This window comes from Myotis yumanensis, unplaced genomic scaffold (assembly GCF_028538775.1).
Source record: "Myotis yumanensis isolate MYYU_CA2020_CCGP unplaced genomic scaffold, mMyoYum1.0.hap1 SCAF_2, whole genome shotgun sequence".
Classification (NCBI taxonomy): Eukaryota; Metazoa; Chordata; class Mammalia; order Chiroptera; family Vespertilionidae; genus Myotis; species Myotis yumanensis.
This window is the reverse complement of record NW_027223753.1, coordinates 139227891-139236233: the sequence shown is the minus strand read 5'-3', so window position 1 is coordinate 139236233 and position 8343 is coordinate 139227891. Positions and strand designations below refer to the sequence as shown.

General features: G+C 37.9%; 1 non-coding gene across 1 annotated transcript; it reads right to left on the bottom strand.

Moving 5' to 3' along the window:
* Positions 1 to 560: 560 nt before the first annotated feature.
* On the bottom strand, positions 561 to 679 carry LOC139004577 (5S ribosomal RNA). Its single transcript, XR_011470451.1, has one exon. It is a non-coding gene; the product is annotated as a 5S ribosomal RNA (ribosomal RNA).
* Positions 680 to 8343: the final 7664 nt, after the last annotated feature.

Sequence of the window (8343 nt, the reverse complement as noted above, 5' to 3'; positions counted from 1 at the left end):
CATACCTAGACACATCATTGTCAAGCTGGTGTAACACCTGTAGTCTGGAAATTACAAAATATTGCTGGAAAGAAATAAAAAGATCTAAATAAATGGGGAGGTATTCTATGACCATGTACCAGAAGATTTAAATGGTTTAATATGTAACTTCTCCCCAAATTAATCTATAGATTCAAGGTAATAAAAATCAGGGTGTGTTGTTTGTTTGTTTGTTTTTAAGAAATTGAGAGGCAGATTTTTAAAATTACAGTTGTCTCTTCTTATCCTTGAGGATATGTTCCAAGATCCCCAGTAGTTGCCTGGAACTGCAGATAGTACTGAATCCTATATATATTGCGTGTTTTTTTCCCTACATACATACCTACAATTAAGTTTAACTTACAAATTAGGAATAATAAGAGATTAACAGCAACAATAATAAAATAGAACAATATACTGTAATAAAGTCTTATGAATGTTTTCTTTCTCTTTTTCTCTCTCCAATCTTATAACCAAGATAGCTACTAAGCGACTAACAGGTATTTATTTATTTATTTATTTATTTATTTATTTATTTATTAAGCCTACAGCACCTGGTATTCCCAGGCAGTCTCCCATCCAAGTACTAACCAGGCCCGACCTTGTTTAGCTTCCGAGATCAGACGAGATCGGGTGCGTTCAGGGTGGTATAGCCTTAGACTACTAACAGGTATTTAGCATATACAGCATGGATATGCTAGAAAAAGGGATGATTCACCCCAGGCAAGAGAGAACAAGACAGCACAAGATTTCATCAGACTACTCAGAATGATGCATAGTTTAAAACATATAAATTATTTCTGGAATTTTCCATTCAGTATTTTCAGACCATGGTTGACTGTCGGTAACTGAAACCATGGCAAGAGAAACAGGGAATAAGGGGGGATTAGTTTATACATAAATGCAAAGTACTTAAAAGAGTCAAGATAATTTTGAAAAGGAAGAACTTAAATTATCTGACTCCAGTACTTACCATAAATTTTCAGTAATAAAAACAATGTGGTATTGGCATAATAATAATAATAAAAGGAATAGAATAGAGTCCAGAAATGTCATCCACACATATATCTTGTGACAAAGATTTAAAGGTAACTCAATGGTGAGAGGATACTCTTTTAAACAAGTGGTTCTGAAACAATTGGATATCTTTATGAAATATATAAACCTTAATCTCAACATAAACAAGAATTTACATAAAATGTATCATAGGTCTAAATAAACAGGAAAATCAAACTTTTAAAAGAAAATATATAAGAAAATCTTACATTACATTAGACAAATTCATTTCTTACATACCAAAAAAGAATAAAACCAAGAATCATAAAGAATAAAAATGACAAATTGAATAACAATCAAAAGTAAAAGTACAAAATGTCTGCACTTTTAAAGTTATTGTTAAAACAATGAAAAGACAAGCCACATATTTTTAAAACACATATCTGATAGACTGGTATAAAGAATACATTTCTTTAAAAAAGACTCATAGAACTTAATAATGAAAAAATAGACAATCCCATAAAATATTTGAACAAGAACTTCAACCAAAAGGTGCTAGCATTATTGAGGAAATGGTAAAATCCATTTTTGTATTAGACTAATAATTCAGATGTGTGTGTTGTGATCTCGAGGATAATAATCAAATATGTATATCAAAGATTTGATTATTTTATGTTTCCTCTATGTGAAAAAATATATGTAAATACATATTTGTGTGCAAGATATATATACATATATATCTTGTATGTAAATAGAGGAAAAATAAAATAATGAAAATATTCATTATCCAGAATAATGCTAGAAAGGAGGGGAAAGAAACCTAAACATTTGAGACAAAAAAGATATTGAAGACTGCAAATATAAAATCAAATGTTTAAAAAAAATAAAATAAATACAAATAAAATAAAATTTTAAAGTATCTTTTCAGTAACAAATAGAATAAGTAGACACAAAGGAAGAAAGATGTTGCATATTCCAGCATATGCTGCTTCCATTAGATAAATCTAGAAATAAAGTTTAATAAGTTCAGGAAACGCTATATAATTTATCACATCTTATACTTTCACAATGAATAACAGCCTAATAAAAAAACTATGATGAGGTCCTGCATCACCAAAACATATATGTGTTTTCTAAGCTTGTTTGATTATGGAAACTTTTTCAATATAGCTTTTATAAAGTGGCATAGAAAATGTATAGAATACTTTGTAAAATATTGCTCTTCTTTTGCAACTTAAAAATATATAGTTTTTTAAGAACATAATCTTCTATGCAATATTAAATTTGACTTCTTAGAAAAATATTAATTTATTAAGTAGACATTTATGTTAGTTATTATTCAAATTATAGTAGAATGTGTACATTTCATTCCTTCAAATTAACATTACCAATTACATTTTAAATTTATTTAATCAACAAAAGCATTTACTTTCAGAAATAAATCTAGTATTACAAAATGATGTTTATCTGTAAATTGCAAAGTTCTGAGAAGGAATACTCAGATTCTATGTCCTGTGACTTAAGACCATATATATTCTCCAAAATTTTAGGTGCTACGTCATGCAAAATTTAATATTAAAAAGCACACATATACCGTGTTTTGTAACATTTAAATTTTAACCAAGATGTTACATTATCTGAAGACCATTAGTAGAAACATACTATGTATTAAAAGTAGTTATCATAAAACCAACAAATATTTATAAGAACCTTTCTAGCTTACAAAATTATTTTATTTGTTCTTCATAAACAGCCTCACAAACAGAGGCATATAGTTCTGGTATTAATATTCTTGCTTTTCATATTAAAAAACTGAGACTCACAAGCCTACACCTTTTGCTTATACCACTCCATCTTGTTTTACATGATCACTTGAGCCCTCACCTTACTCAATCTCTTGGCAAAATAGGGCATTCTCTCAAAAAATAGTGATGGATTTAATTATATACAATAAGATATTTACTTAATGAGGAGACTATTAATACAATGAAAGGACAGGTGACCAAATGAGACCAATAAAGGATTAATATCTAGACTATACAAGAAACACCTGTAAATCAATAAGAAAAATACATTGATCCATGAGAAAAAACATGAGTAAATTATATAAACAGGCACAATTTTTTTTGTTGAATTTATTGGGGGTGACAGCTACACTAATAAAAGAGAAACATGCAAATTGGTGTCACACCGCTACCCTTCCCATTGGCTAATCAGGGCAATATGCAAATTAACTGCCAGCCAAGATGATGGCCGGCAGCCAGGCAGCTTGAAGCGAACATGAGGCTTGCTTGCTTCAGTGACGGAGGACTCCAAAGTTCCCCGCCTGCCGCTGCCGGCCTCTGAGCTTGCAGTTTGAAACATTGTTACAAATATAGAAGCTAAACAAAACCCCAGAAACCTGCTTTCAGCCAGCCGGGATCTCAGAGCTGGAGTTGAAACAGTGTTTCGATTATAGAAACCAAATAAACCAGATACCTGCTTTCAGCAGCCAAGGCCTAAGAGTTGGAGCCAAGCCTCAGAGCTAAAGCTGGCCCAGAATAAAAAAAAAGAAAAAGAAAAAAAGGAGCGGTTGGGAGCTTCAGTCACCCGCCAGCCTGAAAACAGCCCTCAGCCTCTCACCCAGACTGGCCAGGCACCCCAGTGGGGACCCCCACCCTGAAGGGTGTGTGACCAGCTGCAAACAGCCATCATTCCCTCATCCAGGCTGGCCAGGCACCCCAGTGGGGACCCCCACCCTGATCCTGGACACCCTTCAAGGCAAACCAACCAGCCCCCACCTGTGCACCAGGCCTCTATCCTATATAGTAAAAGGGTAATATGCCTCCCAGCACCGGGATTAGCGGAGCCACGAGGCCACCCGGCACCGGGATCAGCGTGACAGGGGGCAGCGCCCAAAACCCCTGATTGCCCTGTGGCTGTGTGTGTGACAGGGGGAGGGGCCACAACCTCCCTATCTGCCCTGCTCTGTTCATGACAGGGGAAGGCGCCCCAACCCCCTGATCAGCCCTGCTCTGTGCCTGATAGGGGGGAGCTCCCCAACCCCCTGATCGCCCTTTGGCTCTGTGTGTGACAGGGTGCAGAGCCCCAACCCCCCCCCCCCCCACTGGCCCTGCTCTGTGTGTGACAGGGTAGAGCCATAACCTCCCCATTCGCCCTGCCCTGAGTGTGATTAGTGGCGGTGCCCCAACCCCCTGATCGGCCCTGCTCTGTGGGTGACAAGGTAGAGCCATAACCTCCCCATTGGCCCTGCCCTGAGTGTGACAGGGTTCGGAGCCCCAACCCCCCTGATGGGCCCTGCTCTGTGAGTGACAGGGGCCAGCGCCCCAACCCCCTGATTGGCCTTGCTCTGTGCGTGACAGGAGATGGCACTGCAACCTCCCCATCGACCCTGCCTTGAGTGTGACAGGGGGCGGTGCCCCAACCCCCCAATTGGCCCTACCCTGAGCATGACTGAGAGTGGCATTGCAACCTCCTGATCCGCCCTGCTCTGTGCATGACAGGGGGCGGCGCCCCAACTCCCCAATCAGCCCTGCTCTGAGCCCGACCAGGGGCTGCACATAGGGGTTGGGCCTGCCCTCTGCCACCCGGGAACAGGCCTAAGCCAGCAGGTCGTTATCTCCCGAGGGGTCCCAGACTGCGAGAGGGCACAGGCCGGGCTGAGAGACCCTTCCTTCCCACCAAGTGCACAAATTTTTGTGCACCGGGCCTCTAGTTTGTTAATAAAATTATACAGGTTTCAGGTATACAATTCTATAACACAATATCTGCATATTGTATTTTGTGTTCACCACCCCAAGTCAAGTTTCTTTCCATCACCATTTATCCCCTTTTTATCTTCCTCTACTGTCCCTCACCACTCCCCCACCCCCCCCTTCCTGCTGGAATCACTATACTGTTGTCTGTGTCCATGACTTTCTTTTTTTTTCTTTCCTTAATCCCTTCACCCTCTCACACAGCCCCCAACCCTCTCCTCTCTGACAGCTGTCAGTCTGCTCTCTGTATCCATGAGTCTGTCTCCACTATTGTTAGTTTATTTTGTTCATTATATTCCACATATAAGCACAATCATATAGTACTTGTCTTTCTCTGACTGGCTTATTTCACTAAGTATAATAATCTCCAGGTCTATTCATGCTGTTGCAAAAAGTAAAATTTCCTTCTTTTTCACAACTGATTAGTAAACAGGTAAATTACGAAAGAGAAAATATAAAAGACTAGCAACCTTATAAAGAATTACTTCAATTCATTAGCAGTATAAGAATTGTAAGCCCCTCACTGCATTTCTCACATAAGCCCACAGGTGAATGTGTACCTAGATATTCTTTTTTCCTTTTTATTGAATTTATTGAGGTGACACTGGTTAATATAATCATACAGGTTTCAGGTGCACAATTCCACAACACATCATATGTACACTATATTGCAGCGATTCTCAACCTGTGGGTCGCGACCCCTTTGGGGGTCAAACAACTTTTTCACAGGGGTCACTAAGACCATCAGAAACACATATATGATTACATATTGTTTTTGTGATTAATCACTATGCTTTAATTATGTTCAATTTGTAACAATGAATTTGGGGGTCACCACAACATGAGGAACTGTATTAAAGGGTCGCGACATTAGGGAGGTTGAGAACCACTGCTGTATTGTGTGTTTACCACCCACAGTCACGTCTCCATCAATTACCATTTATCCCCTCTTCCACCTACCTTCACTCCCACCCCCCAGAAAATGCCCTCACCCCCTAGTGACTGAATCCATTGTTAATGCTTATATGCATGAATACAAGTCCTTTGGTTGATCTCTTACCCTCCCCCGTCCCCTACCTTCCCTCTGAGACTTGGCAGTCAGTTTGATGCTTCTCTTTCTCTGGATCTATTTTTGTTCATTGGTTTATGTTGTTCACTATATTCCACAAATGAGTGAGAGCATGTGGTATTTCTCTTTCTCTAATCCTTTACAACATTATTTTTTTTGGGGGGTGGTGTGCGGCGCAGGTGGAAAGCTGAAAGAAATCTGCATGACCTTCAGTGGGAGGGTAGAAGCACACCCTTGAGAACTGTGCCGTAAATCAACAAAATTCAAAATACAATACATAAATTAAGAATACATGTTTACAAATCAATATTTCTTATTTTTTCTAGACCACAAAGGAGCAAAGGATATGCATTAAACAATTTGGATGATTGTCTAAAGTAGGTAGATAAAAGGCAGGTACAATGAGGATAAAGAGGAACAATAGGGGGAAAGATCAAGGAAACATTTTCTTCACACATCCGTCTTCAATTTGTCCACTTTTCTCCATCACCAGTCATCTCAAACCCCTTCACCTCAGGAACATCCTGATTTCTCTCCTCTTTCTTTTACTTTCCTTCTCTCCATTTTTCCATTCTGGACACAGAGACCTTTAAAAATACAAATCTTATTTTACTTATTTTTAAAACTCCTCTTAGGCTTCCTTTATCTTTCTGAATAAAGTTCAGATCCTCAAATCAATCCTATATTTCCAGCCTCGTGTTGAGTATTCTGTCTCTTGAAAATGCTCTGATGATTATATATCAATGCCTCTGTGTAGAATATTCTTCCATCCTCTCCTCACCTGCTTGTATTCATCCTTCAGATTTCCAGGCAGAGCCATCTCTCAACTGACTAGGTCACTTCGGATTACTCTTCTTTCAAAAGTACCCTGCTTCCCCTGGCCAGTGTGTACTGAAAGGTTGCTGGTTTGATTCCTGGTCAGTGCACATGGCTGGGTTTCAGGCTTGATTCCCAGCAGGGGATGTGCAGGAGACAGCTGATCAATATTTCTCTCTCACATCAATATTTCTCTTGGTCTCTTCCTCTTCCTCTTCCTTCCTCTCTCTCTAAAAATCATTTTTAAAATATTTTTTAAAAAGCACCTTGTAATTATTATTTATATCACTTATCACAGTGTATAATTACACCTGGGAATTATTTCAATAATTTCTATTTCTACCAATATTTTTAAGCCATCATAAGGTGAGGACCCTATTTGTCTTGCTCAAGATTATATTCAATGAACTTGGCATGACACTAGAGACATAGTTGGTCCACAGTAATTGTGTTAAACAAATGAATGAATGTATGAATTTCCACTTTAAGAAAAATATCAAACACCTGCTTTCATAATTTAAAAATGAGATAGTTGTAAATGGAAGTTTAGAATAATAATATTAATAGAAAGGGTATGAATCAGAGAAAGAAGTGATGTTCAAAGGAAAAACGTGAAATGAACACACACACACAACACTACTTCTAAAACTATTAAATGATTATTATAGATGTGTGAGAAAAATTGAGCATCACGTGCCCATTTTATATTTCTGTTTAGAATCCATGAATAGTTTTATAGCTATTGAAAACAAGTTTTTAAATTACATTCCAAATGGCAGCCTTTAAACAATAACATTTTTTCTGAAACAGAGCCAGCAGATTTTGCATCACATGTCCATGTATCCAAAAATTTATTGTGCAGAAACTAATTCCAAAATATTCCCTTTTAAAATTTGCTTACGCATTTCCTTATGTAAACAAAAGTGAAGACAGTCTGACAAAAGAGAAGAATGAGAATGTTGCTACATTTTTCAAGTATACAACATCTGTTTTATAATTCCATGGCATTCCAACTAGCCTAAAGAAAACCCAGGGAGAAAACTATAAATGGTATTCCCGATGCACACACACTACTAATGAGTAGCACACATGGAAGCTGTAAATTTGAGAAGAAAATCCATGTTTCCCATTGAAACTTGTCTAGCCCATAGAGAGCGAGCCTCTGAAATGGGATATTTGTTATTCAGAAGCCAATGTCAATCAACTTCAATATGCTTTCAAAGTAAAATAAAATCTGATCTGGGCTTCTCATGTGCCAGGTACTTTATAAGTATTCCGTCACTTAATTTTTTCCTCCAAGTCCTGTGAGGTATATATAAATGTCAATATTTTCAGAAGAAGAGACTGAGACTTAGAGAAGTTCAATCACTGACTAGAGCAAACACAGCTAGATGACAGTGGGGTAGAACTTAAACCTGAGTACACCTCCAAGTCTTCATGATTTCCTCTCAGTCCTGTTTTAAAGGATTCCTCCTCTCTTCTTTAGATCCTATTCTTTCTCCAACTGTGACTATATTTCTAGAGCTTTACCTAAATTTTATCCCTTCCATCAATTTGCCTCTGCCAACTCTGAGCACTCACATTTTAGTTACCATGCTAGATATTAGAAACTGTGGGCCCATTGCTCATCTAACTAGAAGGTAAGTAACTTGAGACCAACTGCTATTTGGCATCTGTTCTCTCTTTTGC